Below are 18,464 nucleotides of genomic sequence, written 5' to 3' on the forward strand. Positions count from 1 at the left end.
GATGAGGAAGGACAACTTGCTCTTAGATCACGTTGTTCCCATTTCCTCGTTGTCAGGTTATAAATTTAGAACTGGCACATATTGGCATTAGAGCAGCATTATGAATGCCCTGTAGGGGATTTGTTTCCTGGAGCTATTGTGGAGAATTCTGTCATTTCTATGTCTGGGATCCAGGAGTCAAGGCTGGATGGTCGATGTCTAGTTGCCTGGAGTAAGTTGGTTCCACATGACATACGTTCAGGGTGGGAGATGTGCCTGTGTTGTAAAGATGTATGAGTTCTTATCCCTAGTAGATAGGAGCTTGTTTTTACATGTAAAATTTCCCCTTCGTTTAATATGTCTTTGTAGGCAGAAGTGGTGCTACATTGTATTGTTGGTGGATTTTTTGGGATGGAGAGAGAAGAAAACAGACACACGCCAAAAACTAAAATATATATGCTCACACATATCAAAAGAAAAAAATAACGTTCTTTTTTTAAAAAAAAAAGATTAAATAAAAGACATAAATAAAGGAATAAAGTGGGTCCAGGAGAGATAGCATGGAAACAAGGTGTCTGCCCTTCCTGCAGAAGGACGGTGGCTCAAATCCCAGCATTCCACATAATCTCCCATGCCCAACAGGGGCGATCTTAGAACATAGAGCCAGGAGCACCCTCTGAGCGCTGCCTGGACTTACCCAAAAGACTCAAAAACAAATCAAAATTTATAGCTTTGCAAACACACATCAAGAAGGAAGAAGAGGCATACCTGAATAACTTAATGACGCAGCTCACAAAATTAGAAAATGACCAACAAAAGGAACTAAAAATAAGGAGACAGAAGGAAATAACAAATCTGAAAGCAGAAATCAATGAAGTGGAAACCCCCCCCCCCAAAAAATCCAAAAGATCAAAAAAAGCAGAAATTGGTTCTTTGAAAAAATAAACAAAATTGGCAAAATTCACAAAGAAAGAGAGAGAGAGAAACCTGATAACCTGTATTAGAAATGAGAAGGGGGAGATCACGACAGATACTGCAGAGATCCTAAGGGTAATCAGAGACTACTTTGAGAAACTTTATGCTACTAAACATGAGAACCTAGAAGAAATGGATAAATTCCTGGACTATACTTATGATGAAAGTATAGACTTCCCCATTGTCTTTTGAGATTTCCTTGTGAGTTGTGCGGTGCAGGCAGGGAGGTCTTGGGTAAAGTTCTTGCAGTGGGGGTCCTTTGGAGTTCTTGGTATCAAGCCACAGTCCCCATTAGAGAGAGGTGATTAGGAGGGCCACACTGCATGAGTCAGTCAGGGAAATGGTTGTATTTGCTTGCCGGGGATGAGGTGAAAGCTTGAGTGGGTGTCTCTTCACTTGGGTAGTGGGTACTGGTTCATTGGAGTAGGAGGTCGGTCTTGATGCCTAATGGATTAAGAACTGAGGGTGAAGTGTTACAATGTGGTGGGAATATCGGGCATGAGATTGAGGGGTGAAGGGATAGTTGGATTTCTGGAGGAGGGGGAGGGAATAATATATGGGAGGGGTTACATGGGGTATAGGTATGGGTTGTTTGTGGTTTAGGTTTGTCCCTTAAAGAAGATTCCTATCTCTGTGTGCTTCTGCTCACATATAAACATATAGAAGTTGGCTTAGGTGTATATTAACATAGAGAGGTGGGGAGGGCAAGTGGTGTGCTGAGTACAGAAAGACAGGTAAGTATAGTACTTGTAAGGAACGGAAACTAAAGGATCAACTTTTGGATATGTATAGGTTTCGTGTCTCGAGTACTGACCGCTGTGTTAGTGAGGTCTATCTATATAGGTGTTTACCCTTTGCAGTATTGTCCACAGCACCCTATAAGTCAGCTTTCCTTTCCTATAGAGGAGGTAACCGCATGGTTTTTATTTGACATTGACTGAATCGATGATAGTGAGGAGGAGAAGGTGGAAGTAGAGGGAGAAAAGAAGTGAGAGAAGGAAAAACAAAACAGAAAAACCAACAATCAAACAACAATGACAACAAAAATACGAAGTAATGAGAACAGAGGGTTCAAGAGCAAGGGCCTGTTAGTTTGCTTGAACGTGTTCAATGCTTAAGCCCTGTAGTAAAAATCTGTAGTTCACAGTTGTTACTTTGTTGATCTGGCTGGTCATGTGCTTCAGGTCCTAAAAGAAGGCATAATCTAGAGATAAAGTGTATATTAAAGAGTTTTATCCAGCTATTTTCATGATTCAAGCTGAGTATGGTGCCTCGTGTGACTGAGCACTGAGGTACCACCATAGTATGCTCACACTTTGTCTCCAGGAACCACTATGGACAGAAAAACTGAGAGGTTATTTTAAATGTGATAATGTTAAGGCATTCAAACATAATGTTTTGAAATGTTTCCGTTGGACTCAGTAATTTCCCATCATAGTCTTTACCTATAATTCTGTATAAGATCCCTAGTAAATTATTATGGGCCTTTGTAGTAAAACGATGATTACATACCTGTTCTCTCTATGCTGCTGTTTCTGCTGTTGCTAGTTTCTTTATGATATAATGTGTAGTCAGGCTTTGTGTTTTTTTTTTAGGCTCTACTCCTCAGTATATGGTGATTATTACAGTGCTTGAGGTTTCTATCCTGTTACACCCAATTATTTAATTGCAGGGTATTGGTTGTATATCTGGTTTATATTCTAGGTACTTCAGAATAGTGTTATCATTCTGTGTTTATCTTTCATATTCTGGCTTGCTTGATTTAACATAATATGTTCTAGGTCCATCCACGTTGCTGCAAAGTCTGTGACTGTATCATTTCTGATTTCCATGTAGTTTTCCTTTGTGTATAGATACCATATCTTAATGATACACTTATCTGTTATTGGACATCGAGGTTGGTTCCAAGACTGGCTATTATACTGAGTGCTGCAATAAATAGTGGGGTGCCCACGTACTTTGGAATGAATGTCCTTCTGACTTGGAGGTAGATACCTAGGAGAGCAATTGCTGGATCAAATGGGAGCTCAATTCTGAGTTCCTTGAGCACTCTCCACACTGTTCTTCATAGGTGTTGGACTAGGGGGCATTCCCACCAGCAGTGAATGAGAGTGCCTTTCATACCACATCCCCGCCAACAGAGGTTGTTCCCGTTACTTTTGATGTGAGCTATCCTCACTGGTGTAAGGTGGTACCTCATTGTTGTCTTGATTTGGATTTCCCTAATGATGATTGAAGGTGAGCATGTTTTTATGTGTTTGTTGGCCATCTTTCGGTCTTCCTTGGAGAAGTATCTATTCATTTCATCTCCCCATTTTTCTATGGCTTTATTTGGTTTTGGGGGACTCAGCTTTCTGAGTGCTTTGTATATTCTGGTTATCAGCCCTTTATCTGACAATGTTGAGTGTAAAGATTTTTTTTTCCATTTAGTTAACTGTCTTCTTGTGTTAAGTACGGTTTCTTTAGCCATGCAGAAGCTTTTTAGTTTGATGTAGCCCCATTTGTTTATGTTGGATGCTAAAGTTCTTGCCATTGGTGCTCCATCCTTGAAAACCTTTTTGATATATAGGTCTTCGAGTGTTCTGCCTTTTATCCTCAATAAACTTTATAGATTCGGGTCTGATTTCAAGGTCTTTGATCCATTTTGAGTTGACTTTTGTATAAGGAGTGAGGTATGGATCAAATTTTAGTTTCTTACAGACAGCTTTCCAGTTGTAACAACACCATTTGTTAAAGAGTCTTTCTTTGTTCCATTTCAAGTTCTTGGCTCTATTGTCAAATATTAGTTGACTGTATATATGGGTATTTATGTCTGGAAATTCTGTTCTAACCCACTGGTCTGAGGCTCTGTTTTTGTTCCAGTACCATGTTGTTTTGTTCACTATGGCTTTATAGTATAGCTTCAGGTTAGGTAAAGAGATACCACCCAGCTTCTTGTTTTTAGTATCTGTTTGGCTATCCTGGGTCTTTTGTGGTTCCAGATAAATTTTATGATTGATTGTTCTAAGTCTTGAAAGAATGATGCCTGTCTAGTCTATAACATCACCTGGAACCAATCCTCTACCACGGAAGACCCTACACTGCTCAGACATCAACCTGCTCAAAAGAGACTTTCCTTAACACTGAGAAGACTTAACAACAACAACGACCTGCTTACAGGACAGGGCTCCCTGCATTGCCCTTTGATTGTGAGGTGAAACGAGAGGACACTCCACATCCTGACTTCAATGTAGGATATGAAGATTCCAGGATCTTTAATACAGAAACATGATACCAACAACAGAGACTGTGTGAAAAATAAATGTGTGTTGGCACTACAGACAGTGTCTTGGATTGGACGATCTAGCTTGCCTAGAGCCTAGAGTTGGTCTTGTGCCAGGAAACTTCAGGGGTCGGGTCTCTTTGTATTTAGGCCAAGGTTATTTCTTTCCATGTACCTCATATTTTGGTGGGCCTATGCAAACAACAATTGCCACTCTAACACCATTTTTACTGTGCTCCTTTGACTCTAATCCTTAAAAAGAAGCCACTTAAAATTTGAGGTTAACTTAAGCTAATATGCATGTATATAGAAATGTGAAAAAATATTATGCCTATAATGTTTAAGGAGTTACGTATGTCTTATGGCTTTAGATTGCCTTGTGTGCTGTTAAGAAATATTATAATGTGTTACAATCTGGGGACTTGAGGGACAAAGTAATTGTACATGGATTCTGTCTTATTTATCTTAATGTTCTTTGGCTGAAATTTCAAAGTTAAGATATTAGCAAGGGGACTTCTGACAATTATGTTATGGGTGATTATCCTTCCACTGTAACTTTACCTTGTCCTCTTTCTTTGCATCTTTGTTCTCATTATGAAAAATAAAAAAATTAATTAAAAAAATTTAAAAAAAAGAAGAATGATGCCTGTATTTGGATGAGGATTGCATTGAATCTATGTAGAAGTTTGGGTAGGATAGTCATTTTGATTATGTTGATTCTATCTACCCAGAAGCATGGGATGTTCTTTCATTTCATTAGCTCCTCTTCAATTTCTTTCTGAAGTATTTTGAAATTTCCCTGGTATAGGTCCTTCATTTCCCTTGTAAGATTGATTCCTAGGTACTTAGTATTTTTTGATACTATTTTAAATGGAATTATATTTTTAATCTCTCTCCTCAGCTTTGTTATTTGTATAGAGAAACGCTACTGTCTTTTGTGTATTGACTTTGTATCCAGCCACTTTGCTGTATGGTTAATTGTTTCTAGAAGTTTTACTGTGGACTCTTTGGGGTTTTCAAAGAGAGAGTGGACAGCCTTGCCTACTTCCTGACCTTAGAGGAAATGCACATTTTCATCACACACTCTGGTCTTGTTGAGTTTCAGAAATGATTTGCAGCAGAAAGGGCTCGCATAGAGTTCTTACACTGGGGGTCCTTCTAGAGCTGAATTAGGTATCAAGCAACAGTCCACATTTTGGAGGGATTGAGAAGGAGGGCTACAGAGCATGAGTCAGCAGGAGTGTTGGTTGTAGTTCTTTTTGCCAGGGGATGATATGTGGGGCTGAGTGGGTGTCCCTTTGCTTGGGAGCTGGGCAATGACTTGTTGGGGGCAGGAGGTAGGTCTTGATACCTAATAGATTAGGAACTGAGGGTAAAGATCATTAATAAGGTGGGATATCAGATTGGTATTTGGGGGTAAAGGGATAGTAGGATTTCTGAAGGGGGAGAGGAGTAGTATATAGAAGGGGCTATATACAATATAGGCATGAATTTTTTACAATTTAGTTTGGCTCTCTAGAGGAATCCTCTCTATGTACACATGCGCACATAAAGACATACATAGTGATCTATTCTTAAGATGTTGTTAGAGGTCTGAGTTCTTAAGGACTGTTTGAATTAAGATAAATAATTAGTTTAGGTCTAGGTTAAGAGAGAGGAAGGAAAGCAGAGGATTAAAAAGAGGAGGGCAGAAAAGTAGGTAAATATAGCAAAAATAAATTTAAAAAATTTCATAAATCAAATAAAAGATTGGGTCAGTGCATTGGAGTTGGGAAGTTTTCCCAGTTTCTAGGCATTTCATCAATGATGGAGTTGGGCCTTGCTAAATGAAGGTTTCAGGGTTAGATAATGCCTGGAGCAGTTTAGGATACACATAGGTTTAGAGTCTCGAGTACTAAACAAAAACAGAGGAGTGGATCATGAATATGTGGTATTTATACACAATGGAATACTACATAGCAATTAGAAATGATACAATAATAGATTTTGCAGCAATATGAATGGATCTGCAAAAATTATATTACATGAAGTAACTCAGAAGATGAAGGATAAATGCAAAATGATAGCACTTTTCTGAGTTACTTAGAATATACACTATATATACATATAATACTCCAGGAACAAATACAATGGTCCAATAGGGTCAAAACTCCAAGCACTATAGTTGTCAGCATTTACTGGGGAGAAGGTTTCAAAAACAAATGGAAGAGGAACAACACAAAGCCTCGACTATCCATTATGCCATAAAGAAAGCAGCAACATTGGAAATAAAGATTTAGTGAACAGGTACTACAAAGGCCTATAATAATGTCTTAGGGAACTCATATACAGATACTAATGAATAATATGATTGGAAGCCAGAGACTCCAGTGGCAGCATTTACTAACAATGTTTTAGTGCCTTAATCTTTCAAAGTATAAAATAACCTCTCAGCTTCTCTGTCCACAGGGATTCTTGGATACAAAGTGTGGACACCCTAATTTGACACCTCTGTGCTTAGTTATACAAGATACCATATCTAATTTGCATTATGAAAATGTAGTAATAAAACACCCCAATATACCCTTTTCCTCTGGTTTATGTTCTCTATTAGTACCTGAAGATACAACCATTCAGACCACTGAAACAGTCAACTGTGAACCAGAGACTTACATTATGTGACCTACTCATCGAACATGTTTGGGTAAATTAACATTTCCTTTCTCTCTCTTTCTCTCTTTCTCCTTCCTACTTCTTTCCTTCTCCCCTTTCTTTTTCCTCTTCTTCCTCCTCCTCATCAATTCAATCTATGTCAAATAAAAACTACACTGATAGTTTCTTTTTAGGAAAGAAACTTTGATACATAAAATGCAGCATAACAATACTACATAGCATACCCTCCCAATTAGGTAGAAGACTGAATTTTTTTAACGTTTATTTTATTTTATTGAAACCATTGCCATTTACAAAGTCCTTCATAATCGGATTTCAGACATACATTGGATCAAGGCCAATCCCACCATCAGTGTCGACTCCCTCCACCAATGTTCCGTGAGTGCATCCTATACCACAACCCTAGCCCCCAGAATGCCAGTGTAACAAACCCATTTTGTGTTTTGATTGTTAAAGTTTGGATCTCTTTATTCCATAGTTGCTGCCTTGGCTTGGATATTTAGTTCTGTCTTTTTATAACACGACCAATGCATCTGAGACCACTTGGATCCTGGCCCCCATCCTTTCATATTTGTTTTTCTCTTCCTCCATTCAATTTCTTTTCTTTTCTTTGCTATACTTTGGGGTCAACGATGTTCAAGACAACTCCCATTTAAACCATTGCATTTCTGCATGCAGTTATTCTAAATACCACATAAAAGTAATATCATTCTATGCTTATCTTTCTTCTGGCTTACTTCATTTCACATCATACCTCCCAGACATCATACCATCCATGTTGTAGAGATGCTTAATTGCATGCAATTGCATGATTGCATCATTCCTCACAACTATGAAGTATTTTTTTGTTTGTTTGTTTTGGATTTCTAGCTTTTATTTTTAGTTAATTTTTTTAAATATAATTTTTATTTTGGTCATAGTGGTTTACATGTTGTTGATAATAATATTTTAGTTAAATATTTACATAATATCAGGGGGGATTCCCATCACCAAATTGTCCTCCCTACACCTCCGTTTTTGTCCTATCTCCCGTATCCTCTTCCCTCACCCCCAGGGCTGCTAGAATATGTGGTCCCCTATGTACCTATTCTACTACATAGTAGTCTTGCATCTGATTGGTCTAGGTGTCTCCCTAATTTCCCCCTCTAACTGGGAGGCAGGCCTAGCTAGTTAAATTTACGTGGTTTGGTTTGAAGAAGAGAAAAGTAGTAAACTGGGGTAAAAGTCTAATACTCCATAAGTGGGCAGAGTCCTTCTAGAGGCTTTTATCATCGATTTGATGGGTGAAGGAGAAAAAAGAAAATGAAACATTCCATCAGTACAAAAAGAAAAAAGTGTCCAATATCCAGTGAGGACTCCAACAATAATGGTAAGCACCGCATACGCCAAAAAAAAAAAAAAAAAAAAAAAAAAAACCGCCATGATCTTGAGATAAGAAACATGACATAGCCCATAAAGAAAGAAGAGAAAAGAAGAGAAAAAAATAGGTATATCTGGGGACAACAGCTTCAATAACCACACCCAAACAGAGAAATCGACCAAAAATAGTTAGGTAAGTAAAATAATAATAATAATAATAATAATTAATAATAATAATAATAATAATAATAAATGAAAGTAAAAAATAATATAAAAAAGTAAACAATGTTTTGTGCTTTTTTTTCCCTCCTGCCCTGGCACAGTAAATATTGGGGTCATTCGGAAAAAAATTCACTTGGCCTGAGAGTTATGGGTTTCACCGTCCTTGGCATATATTGTCATGGGGTCAGCTATATACTCTGTTCAGGATCATTTACTCTCCCAGTGGTCTTTTGTCGTGTTTGGGAGACTTCTGTTCTGTTCTGGGTGGTACAATCAGACCTCTGTGTCTAGAGATCTCGGTGTCTGTACAAATTCAGGGTTGGGACTTATGATGACGTCAGTCTTTGTGGTACAGGAGTTCTGTTCCCTCAGTGTCATTTTAATCCATCTTCTGTGGTTGGTGGTCTTGGTCTTTGCACTGTACCTAGGATGGCACTTAGGATAGCATCTTTCTTTGTGCTTCCAGAAGCCAGATTCCATTACAATTGAGAAGACTGAATTTTGATAGTTGCTGCGATTGCAAGCATTTTGAAGACAAGTGAAATTGCAATCATAAACATATATACATATATATATATATATATATTAGCCAGGTTACTTTAATTAATGAAATGCAGTTATGTAATGTATCTTCGCTGTTAACTTTGCTGGGTATTTGTGAATCCAAGAACAGTCCCCAGAATGAGAAATTACTTCCCATCCCCTTGTCCCCTTTCGGGGGAAGACCTTGTTAAAATTTATCCGCAGCAAATAATAATCCACACAGACAAGAAGGATAGGGTGTAAAAGATTGGGCAAGGAGAGCCAGAGAATCCTCTTGCAGCCAGCAGCTTTCACAGAAGGCCCCTCTCCCCTGTCCATCAAGCTATTTATTGCCAACTCCACAGCGCCCCACCTGGAAGGGCTAGGTGGGGCATTAGTCACAGAACAATCCTAAGGAAACACTTTTATATACAACAATTCCAAGAATCATCTTATGGAAACTTTTTCATATACTACAATTCCCCCTTTTTTGTAAAGAGACAATAATAATGTACAGAAGTAAGTAATATTTTTTATCATTGTAAAAAGAATAACTAAGCAATTGTAAAAGAGTGGCTGTTTGCATAAGTGCATCACGGGAAAAAGTATAGAAAAAAAATTTTTAGCCTAACACAGGGTGTTCAAAACCAGAAACAGATGTAAAGGAATCAACTACAGCGTCCAAGATTATCAATTCCGAGTAAGTATTCCCTTGGAAAAGCAGAAGTCAAGTATGAAATTCCAAGATTCAGGACCTAATAGGCCATGGGGAGCTCCCGGGTCAATAACAAAGCCCGAAAGTAATTCGGAGACAGAGATCCTTAGATGAGATGCTCACAAGGCTGCATATCAGGCGAGAAGAAACACATTTTCCATTCCAGTCCAGTTTGAGCAGAAGAAAGCTCATCTTTGGAGGCAGTGAATTAGGCCCCTATTTCGAAGGAAGAGGCACACACACACCTGCACAATGGACGCCAAAGTAAAGAAGATCCATAGGTACTTGAATTCAATCCAAGATGAGTTCTAGTCCAGTCAGAAGTTCATAAGAGGTCCGAAAATGAAGAACCATGTACGGCCGATTATTAGGTGGGAGCTTAAGTTCAAAACCAAAACAAAATGCTTAAGGCAGAGAACCTCCCCGTGTAAATGAAAAAATTGAGGGTCTATCCAAAATGGATAAAACCTCCTTTTGCACCTGCTATATTTTCCAATGATGCGCCCATGCAAAAGGCCAAAATACCAACCAGGATTACAATCTAGTAACTTATTTATGACAGTATCTAACCCCTAATCCAAAGCAACAAAAGTAAAACCTTAATGAAATACCATATCAATTTTGAGAATTAACAATTAAAATGTAAAAACATTAATTACAGTAATCAACAAAAGTGTAGAATCAAATATAACTTTACAGGATTACAATTATAAAACTACAAGAGCTGAAATTTCTCCCAAGTTCAAAAACCACTATGAAAGGATGGGGAGTCCAGAACTCCCAAAAGTCTGACCAAAGAAACTTGATGAGTCAGTGAAAGCAGTTGTAATTAGAAGCAGAATACAGCACTGCAACAGTTTACGATGTTTTTCTCAGTCAGAGATCAGGAGGCTAGTCATAGTAGGTGATGATTTGCACAGGATGATTTGCATATGTGGAGGGATTCCTGAAAATAGACTGTTAGGGACTAGGAAAAAAGAGAGAAGGATAAGTAAGAATAAATTGGGGAAGATAAAGTCAGGAAAAAAGAACTATATACAAAACATGTAAGACATACAGACACACAAGACATACATAAACATATTTCACAAAAACATGGCCATCACTCACTCATACTTACCAAAAAATGTTTGCTGGGAAGGATCCCAAATAGAGCAAAAACAAACAAACAAACAAACAAAAAAATTCAGCTGAATCAACAAAAAGCGCTTTAAAATACAATAGCCGGCAAACAGTTTAGATGAATATCTTCAAGTTCACAGCAACAACAAAAGATATATTTTTAAGGCATAGTCGAGTAAATCTGCAAGAGAATTTTATGCACAATACGACCAAGGAAACCAATAATACAAGTAGAGACAAGTAATTCTATCGTAACCATAGATGTTGAGCACTGTAAAGAGAGTCCACCTAAAAGGTACTGTTATGTCAAAATTATGAATTCACCTTCATCTTGAAGCCTAAATTGAGGCAAATAAAACAATGACGTTAGAGTGAAAGAGTGAAAGTTGTTAGATGAGTATATCTCAATATATTGCTATATAATACCCTTAGTACGATGAGGAAGCTTTCTCTCGAGTGAGCCTGGATCAATAGTGGTATTAAAACATAAATACATCATACAAGCAACTACAATGGGGATTCATCATATTCAATCCTATTAAGCGGGAGTACCTGTGAAATGAATCATAAAGCATTAATGACAACTAACAAATAAAATAAATAATTATTAAGCATTTATAGTAGAGCTCTGAGAAGTAAAAAACAGGATGTATGCTGCTGTGGATTTTACCAATGCAGTAGGAATTTTCTTGATCTTCTTGTCATCAAAATTGATCCAGTGTTGTCTTGAGTCAATATTACAGTATGATGTACAGTGTCCAAAATGAAGTTTACCAAAATGGTTAGACACTGATGATAAGATGTATTTTTCAGTTTTGTAATTTTTTCCTGAGTGAATTCTGCTAAGTTGAGGTCTTCTAAAGGAAAATCCACATAAGTGAGTAGTTTTTTAATTTGCCATCAAAAGCAAAACGTTTCAAATGAATTATTAATACTGGAGGTAATTTCCATAAGTATGTCCTCTTCAAAAAGTCCCTTTTAGTGTTGCAGCTGTTACAATGAATTCTATTGTTATCTTTCAAATCTTCTTCTTTAAAGAATTCAACGAGGCATTCTTGTAATGTACATTTATCTGTAGGCTTGATTGCCAGGGACAACTGAACAAATGTCTCATATACCTCAGACTTTTGGTGACATGTGAGACACTGTAGTATAGATTTGAACTGTCCTTGAAAGAGGTCATATATAAGAGATTTGTGAGCCTTTTGGTGTTTAGGCCTAGATTGTTCATGTTTTTCATTGTCTATCAGGTGTATAGTTTTATCTGCTATTGAATTTTCAGTAAGCAAATCCTGATGTAGTCCCTCTATAAGGAACATCAATAATTCGTGAGGATCCTGTTGGTTGTGTCCGGCAAATTGGTCATTAAGTAAACCAATTGTTGCTTTGAAGTGTTCAGGATTGACATTCCTATGACATCCATCTCCCATGATTTTTATGAGATGACCGAATTGTTCTGCTAATTTACCTTTATGTCCACTTGAATTTTCTTTGTTTATGTCTTTTTTATAATGATCTTGATAAAAATACTGAGTTAAGTCTGAAATATTATATAAGCATTGTAATATTGAGTTCATATAGCATGAGTTCCCTAAATTTCGTAATCCAGTAAATGCAGGTCTCTCTTTCTCTATTTGCATTCTGGAATGTAAGGGTTTCTTACTCTTGTCTGCCTTATTCAAGGTATTGGGTGTGAACGTTAATTTTCTTTCCCAGAGGCCACAGCAGTGTTACAATTGTCAGTGTTTTGAGCATTTTGTATTTGACGTGGGGGCAGGCTTGTAGTCCCAGCAACCTGATCCTGGTGGTTTGTACTAATTCGATTTCTGATGAGGCGTAAAGGGACCCAAAATTTCTTGGAGGGGTTGTCATTTGTACCAACATATGCATATCCCCTTCCTCTCAGAAGAAGATATCCAGCGATCCATTTTTCATCCTCTTTGATCCAAACCAGTATATGTGATGTTTCTTGTCTCTGAATATCTTCTTTAAAATGTCTTTCCCCAGCAGTGTAACTTTCCCCTTGGGGTAAATTTAGGTAATTTAGCGTGAGAAGAGGCAAAGATAACAGCTCAGTAGGTGCCAAACCTCTTTTTCTATTCTTTTGTAATTGAGTTTTTAGCGTCCTGTGGGCTCTTTCCACAATGGCCTGTCCTTGGCAATTGTAGGGGATTTCTTTCAGATGTTTTATCTGCCATTCTTTACAAGAGAATTCAAAAGTTTTGCTGATATAGGCGGGTCCATTATCAGTTTTAATGGAATACGGAACACCCATAACTGAAAAGCATTGTAAAAGAAAACTGCAAACTGCCTTAGACTTTTGGGAAGACATAGGGATTGCCCAAATAAATCGAGAATAAGTGTCCACCACCACATGAAGATAAGGTTTCTTTGGAAATAAATCTGTTTGAGTTACATCCATTTGCCACAGTTCATTAGACTGTAAGCCTCTTGGGTTTGCTCCTGCTATGTGAGTCTTTTTTGCTAATGGGGCACATATGTCGCACCTTTCTATAATTTCTCTAGCTTGCCTCCAGGAAATCTGGTAATTTACATGTAAGCGGCGAGCATTTCTGTGTAATGCTGTATGTTCTTCTGTAGGTGACTTGAATATAGGCATTGCCAACAAATCCGCAGTTTTATTTCCTTGAGCCATTGGCCCTGGAAGACCTGAGTGGGCTCTAAGATGCGTGATGAAGATGGGTTCAGTTCGTTTTTGAATAAGCTGTTGTAATGTTTGTAGTAAATTCTGTATAATTGGGCTATGAGCATTGAGAGTGGCCGTGGCTATCACTGGACATAAATTTACCACTTACAAAGAATCAGAAACAACATTCATGGCGTCAGATACATTTTCTAATAGGTAAATTAACGTTGCTAATTCAACTTTCTGTGCTGACTTATACTTGGTATCTATAGTTATTTTCATGTTTTCTCCAGTTATTCCACCCCTACCCCCGCTGGACCCATCTATGTAAAAAACCTTCGCATTGGGGATAGGAAAGTCTCGAACGATTGAAGAAATAACAAACTGAGTCTTTTTCAAAAAGTCCCATGTCTTTCCTGGTGGATAATGAGAGGAAATTTCTCCTGTGAAATCTGAAAGGGCCCTTTGTAAAGATTCATTAAGAGGCAATATTGACTCAATTTCCTTTTTTGGTATTGGCAATACTAATATATCAGGGTCATATCCTAATAAAGATATAGATCTGAGTCTTGCTTTGATAATGAGTTCTGAAATTAAATCCAAATAAGATATCACAGACCGAGGCTGTTTGTTATGTAAATATACCCATTCCAGAGGACCTGCCTGTTGCATCAATGCCCCCGTAGGGGTTTCTTTTGTAGGGAAGATTAATAAAGAAACCTTCTCTCCCGGGATGAATCTTGAGAGAAATGATTGTTGCAACCTGTTCAAGAAGAAGTCCAATTCATTTTTGGCCTCTATAGTTAAATTTCTCGGGCTGTCTAGGGCAGAATCACCCTCCAAAGTTTTAAACAAATTAGACAGTTCTGCATTTGGGATTCCTAGCACAGGCCGGAGCCAATTCACGTCACCTAAAAGTCTCTGAAAATCATTAAGTGTTTTGAGGTTTTCTTTTTTGATGGAGATTTTTTGTGGACGTATAGAGTTCGGTCCAAAATAAAACCCAAGTATTGGTATGGTGGCATAGTCTGTATCTTTTCTAAAGCTGTTTTCAGTCCTGCTGTTTGCAAACAGTCAATAACAAAAGAATATACTTCCTGTAGATCTGTTTCATTGTTCATTGTGATAAGAATATCATCAGTATAATGAAAGATCATGGCTTGAGGAAATCTTTCACAAGCAGGGCTCAAAATCTTATCTACAAAAAAAATGACACATTGTTGGGGAATTCAGCATGCCCTGGGGGAGGACAGTCTATTGGAACTGCCGGCAGGGATGGGTATTGTTTATAGAAGGAACTGAGAATGCAAAACGGTGTTTATCATCTGGGTGAATAGGAATATGGTAAAAGCAGTCTTTCAAATCAATTATAATTAGTGGCCATTCCTTTGAGATAACTACAGGTGATGGTAAACCTGTTTGCAATTTTCCCATAGGTACCATAGATATGTTTACAGCTCTCAGATCCATCAACAGTCTCCATTTTCCAGACTTCTTTTGTATGGTAAATATAGGCGAATTCCATTGAGAAAATGAAGGCTCAATATGCCCTAATTTTAGCTGTTCTTCCACTAATTCTGTTAGCACCTTTAATCTATCAATTTTAAGGGGCCACTGACCTATCCAAATTGGTTCATCAGATTTCCATTTTATTTTTTATCGGTGCTGGGTTCTTTCTGTCAGTGGCCCCTACCAAAAATTCTGAGTTTTCATTTCAGGAGAAGTTCCAGACTCCTCTGGAGCTAATGGGATGTGGAATTCTGCCTTCCACTGTTTGTGTAGGTCACGCCCCACAGAGAAGGTGAGAATGGGCCCACATGAGGTCTAATTATAGCCTTTTGATTTTCTGGGCCGTGAACTGCCATAGTTCTTTTACTTAACAGACAGGAACTTAAGCCTCCCACTCCTTCAAGCGAGTATGGAATTTCTTGTAGAGGCCAATTTTCTGGCCAATCCTTATCAGAAATTACTGTAATTTGAGCCCCGGTGTCTATCATTCCATTAAAGGGTCGCCCCTGAAAGTGAAGTTTAATCATCGGATTTTCATCTTTAAATTTAGTAACCAGAGTGATAATTGGGTTATGGGCGGCCCCTGGATCTGTGCTTCCAAAACCTCCAATTTGTGTCTTATCTGAAGTCCCAAATTTGACATATGGCACTATTACTATCTGGGCAATTGCCTCTCCCTTTTTGAATGTCCAAGTAGCCGGTACCATAATTACTACAATAATTTCTCCCTTTGAATCTGAGTCAATGACACCTGTGGTTACTGATATACCCTTTACATTGAGGGAACTTCTGCCCAGAATCAATCCCATTGTATCTGGGGGTGGCAGGCCCACAATGCCAGTCTTTAACATGAAGGGACATGCTCCTGGGTAAATTATAATGTCCTCTGGGCAAGTTATGTCGAGCCCAGCGCTCCCCGCAGTCGCATGAATTAATTCGCTAATTGTGAGCAATCTTGGGCTGGGCTGGGAAGAAGTATGGTTTGCAGACTTTGCCCCTGATTTGCACGGGCCTGGGAACTGGCCCTGTAGGCGTTTCCCTGCATTGGAACTGTGTGTCCCTGAGGAGCTTGATTTAAAAAAAGACGACAATTTCTTCTGAAATGGCCCTGTTTTCCACAATGGTAACAGAAGAATTGCCTCCTGGGTGTAGTGTTAAAACCAGTCCCTGTGTTATTAGTAGGGAGATTTCCAGATCTGCAATCTTTTGCCCAGTGGCGACCTCTCTTGCATTTTGGGCAGAGACCAGGCTTTGGGGCGGCGCTTCCCCCCCCCCCCGGGTGTAGAAGGACTTTGTTCCCTTAGTGACTGCAAAGGTTTGCACCGGATCCAGGTTTGCTGAAGAATGGGGCATATCATAAACATTTCTGCAGGCATATAAATAATCATTTAAGTCAGCGTTGTCCTGCAAAGGGGCCAATATCAATTTGTAGGCTGAATTCGCATTATGATAACCCAAACTTTTTTCTAAATATTTTCTAACCTGCTTATCTTTGACTTGTATTTTCAAAGCATCTTTGAGTTTAGCTACAAATTTGATATATGGCTCATGGAGACCTTGTGTAATTCTTAAAAAGGTTCCTGCACCTGTGCTGTTCATATCAAGTTTTTCCCATGAAGATACTGCAATATCTTTAATTATGTTTAAGATTTCCTTAGGTAAAGCAGCTTGTGCCTGAATATCTGCATATTGATTTTCTGCCATTAATAATTCATATGAGAGATTGACCCCTGCCACTCGTTTTTTTGTTCCATCCGGGCTATATAATTTGGATTTCACACCCTCCGAATAAAACATCTCCCATTCGGTTCGCTGTTTAGATGGCAGGCATATTTCAGCTAGTTTTTTTAAATTCATGCAGCATCCAAAGTGATTTTAGACACCAAAGTCTTAGCGTCTCCAGACAGTATGGAGAGGTTGGCCCAAATTCCTTACATGCTTTCTTAAACCGTTCCATGTCTTCTATTTCAAGGGGTTCATAAATTGGTCTATATACTGTTTGTAAAGGAACTGAGGCCGGATTAGCAGAAGTACTTTGCACCAGGCTCTGAGCCCTGACATGTGGAGCACTAGCCTGTGATTCGTCATCTGAGCCAGCACTATTATGTGATTCCATTCAGTGTACAGAATCCGGACTCACTTATGGACTTAGCACCGGGGGTTGGTCATCAGTGTTAATATTTTTATTTGGGTCCTGAGTTTCTAAATTATGTTTCCGAGTAGATTTTTTGTTGGGAAAAATGCCTATATTTTTTATGGTGGTGCTAGATTCATCAGCCTGCACTTTGGCCTGGAGTTTCATTGGATAGATCTCCTTATTTTCCAGGCTGGTCTTAGCCTCACTTTTTCCACACTTTTTCCTTCCTAAATACCAGCCAATACCTATCCACACGACAACAATATTAGCAACCACAGAGATTCCACAAACTATGACTAATGGAGACAACACAGGCGAGGGAAATATTTGAGTATCAATTTTCATTTGAACTATAGACCACAACCATCCAAAAGCAATGAATTTTCCTATCATCTAGCCTATTCGTTTTAAATAGTAACTGTGTAGTATATGAAAAAGTTTCCATAAGATGATTCTTAGAATTGTTGTATATAAAAGTGTTTCCTTAGGATTGTTCTGTGACTATTGCCCCACCTAGCCCTTCCAGGTGGGGGCGCTGTGGAGTTGGCAATAAATAGCTTGATGGACAGGGGAGAGGGGCCTTCTGTGAAAGCTGCTGGCTGCAAGAGGATTCTCTGGCTCTCCTTGCCCAATCTTTTACACCCTATCCTTCTTGTCTGTGTGGATTATTATTTGCTGCGGATAAATTTTAACAAGGTCTTCCCCCGAAAGGGGACAAGGGGATGGGAAGTAATTTCTCATTCTGGGGACTGTTCTTGGATTCACAAATACCCAGCAAAGTTAACAGCGAAGATACATTACAATTTGCGCCGGAACAGGTGGACCTGGACCCTTAATAACTGTAAATGAAACGCTTTATTGGAAATTGCCTCTGGAGATCCTTGGATGGCTTCTATGGTCAGCCATGTTGATTGTGCCACCTTGTTACAAATTCTTTGGTTCTGTGTTTGTCATGATTGGTATGCTGTTCTCTTAAGATTAGCATGATTTATTGGAGAATGTCATTGGTGCAAGACAGTGAAATTGGCATAAAAATGAATAATCACATCCAGTGGCTCATGAATACTTTCCCATCTATTTTAAGCTGTCAGGTTTTTCACTTTGAGGTTTGTTATTTGAAACATACACCACGTTCACTATATTGACATACATAATTCCTCATGAGTATTCTGCCCAAGTAATTGTGTGACAAATTTATATTTATTGACAACCTACCAATCTAACACATTCAGTGAAAAGGGCAGTTGTGCCAGGAAGTTTTGCTGTGTAGAGTTAGTTACTCTTTTGTATTTCTTTAAGTGTAATCATTTCCGGAATCACAGACAATGAGATGACAGACTGGGCTTTACAATCTGAAAGTTAG

Source organism: Suncus etruscus, chromosome 7, assembly GCF_024139225.1.
Source record: "Suncus etruscus isolate mSunEtr1 chromosome 7, mSunEtr1.pri.cur, whole genome shotgun sequence".
Lineage (NCBI taxonomy): Eukaryota > Metazoa > Chordata > Mammalia > Eulipotyphla > Soricidae > Suncus > Suncus etruscus.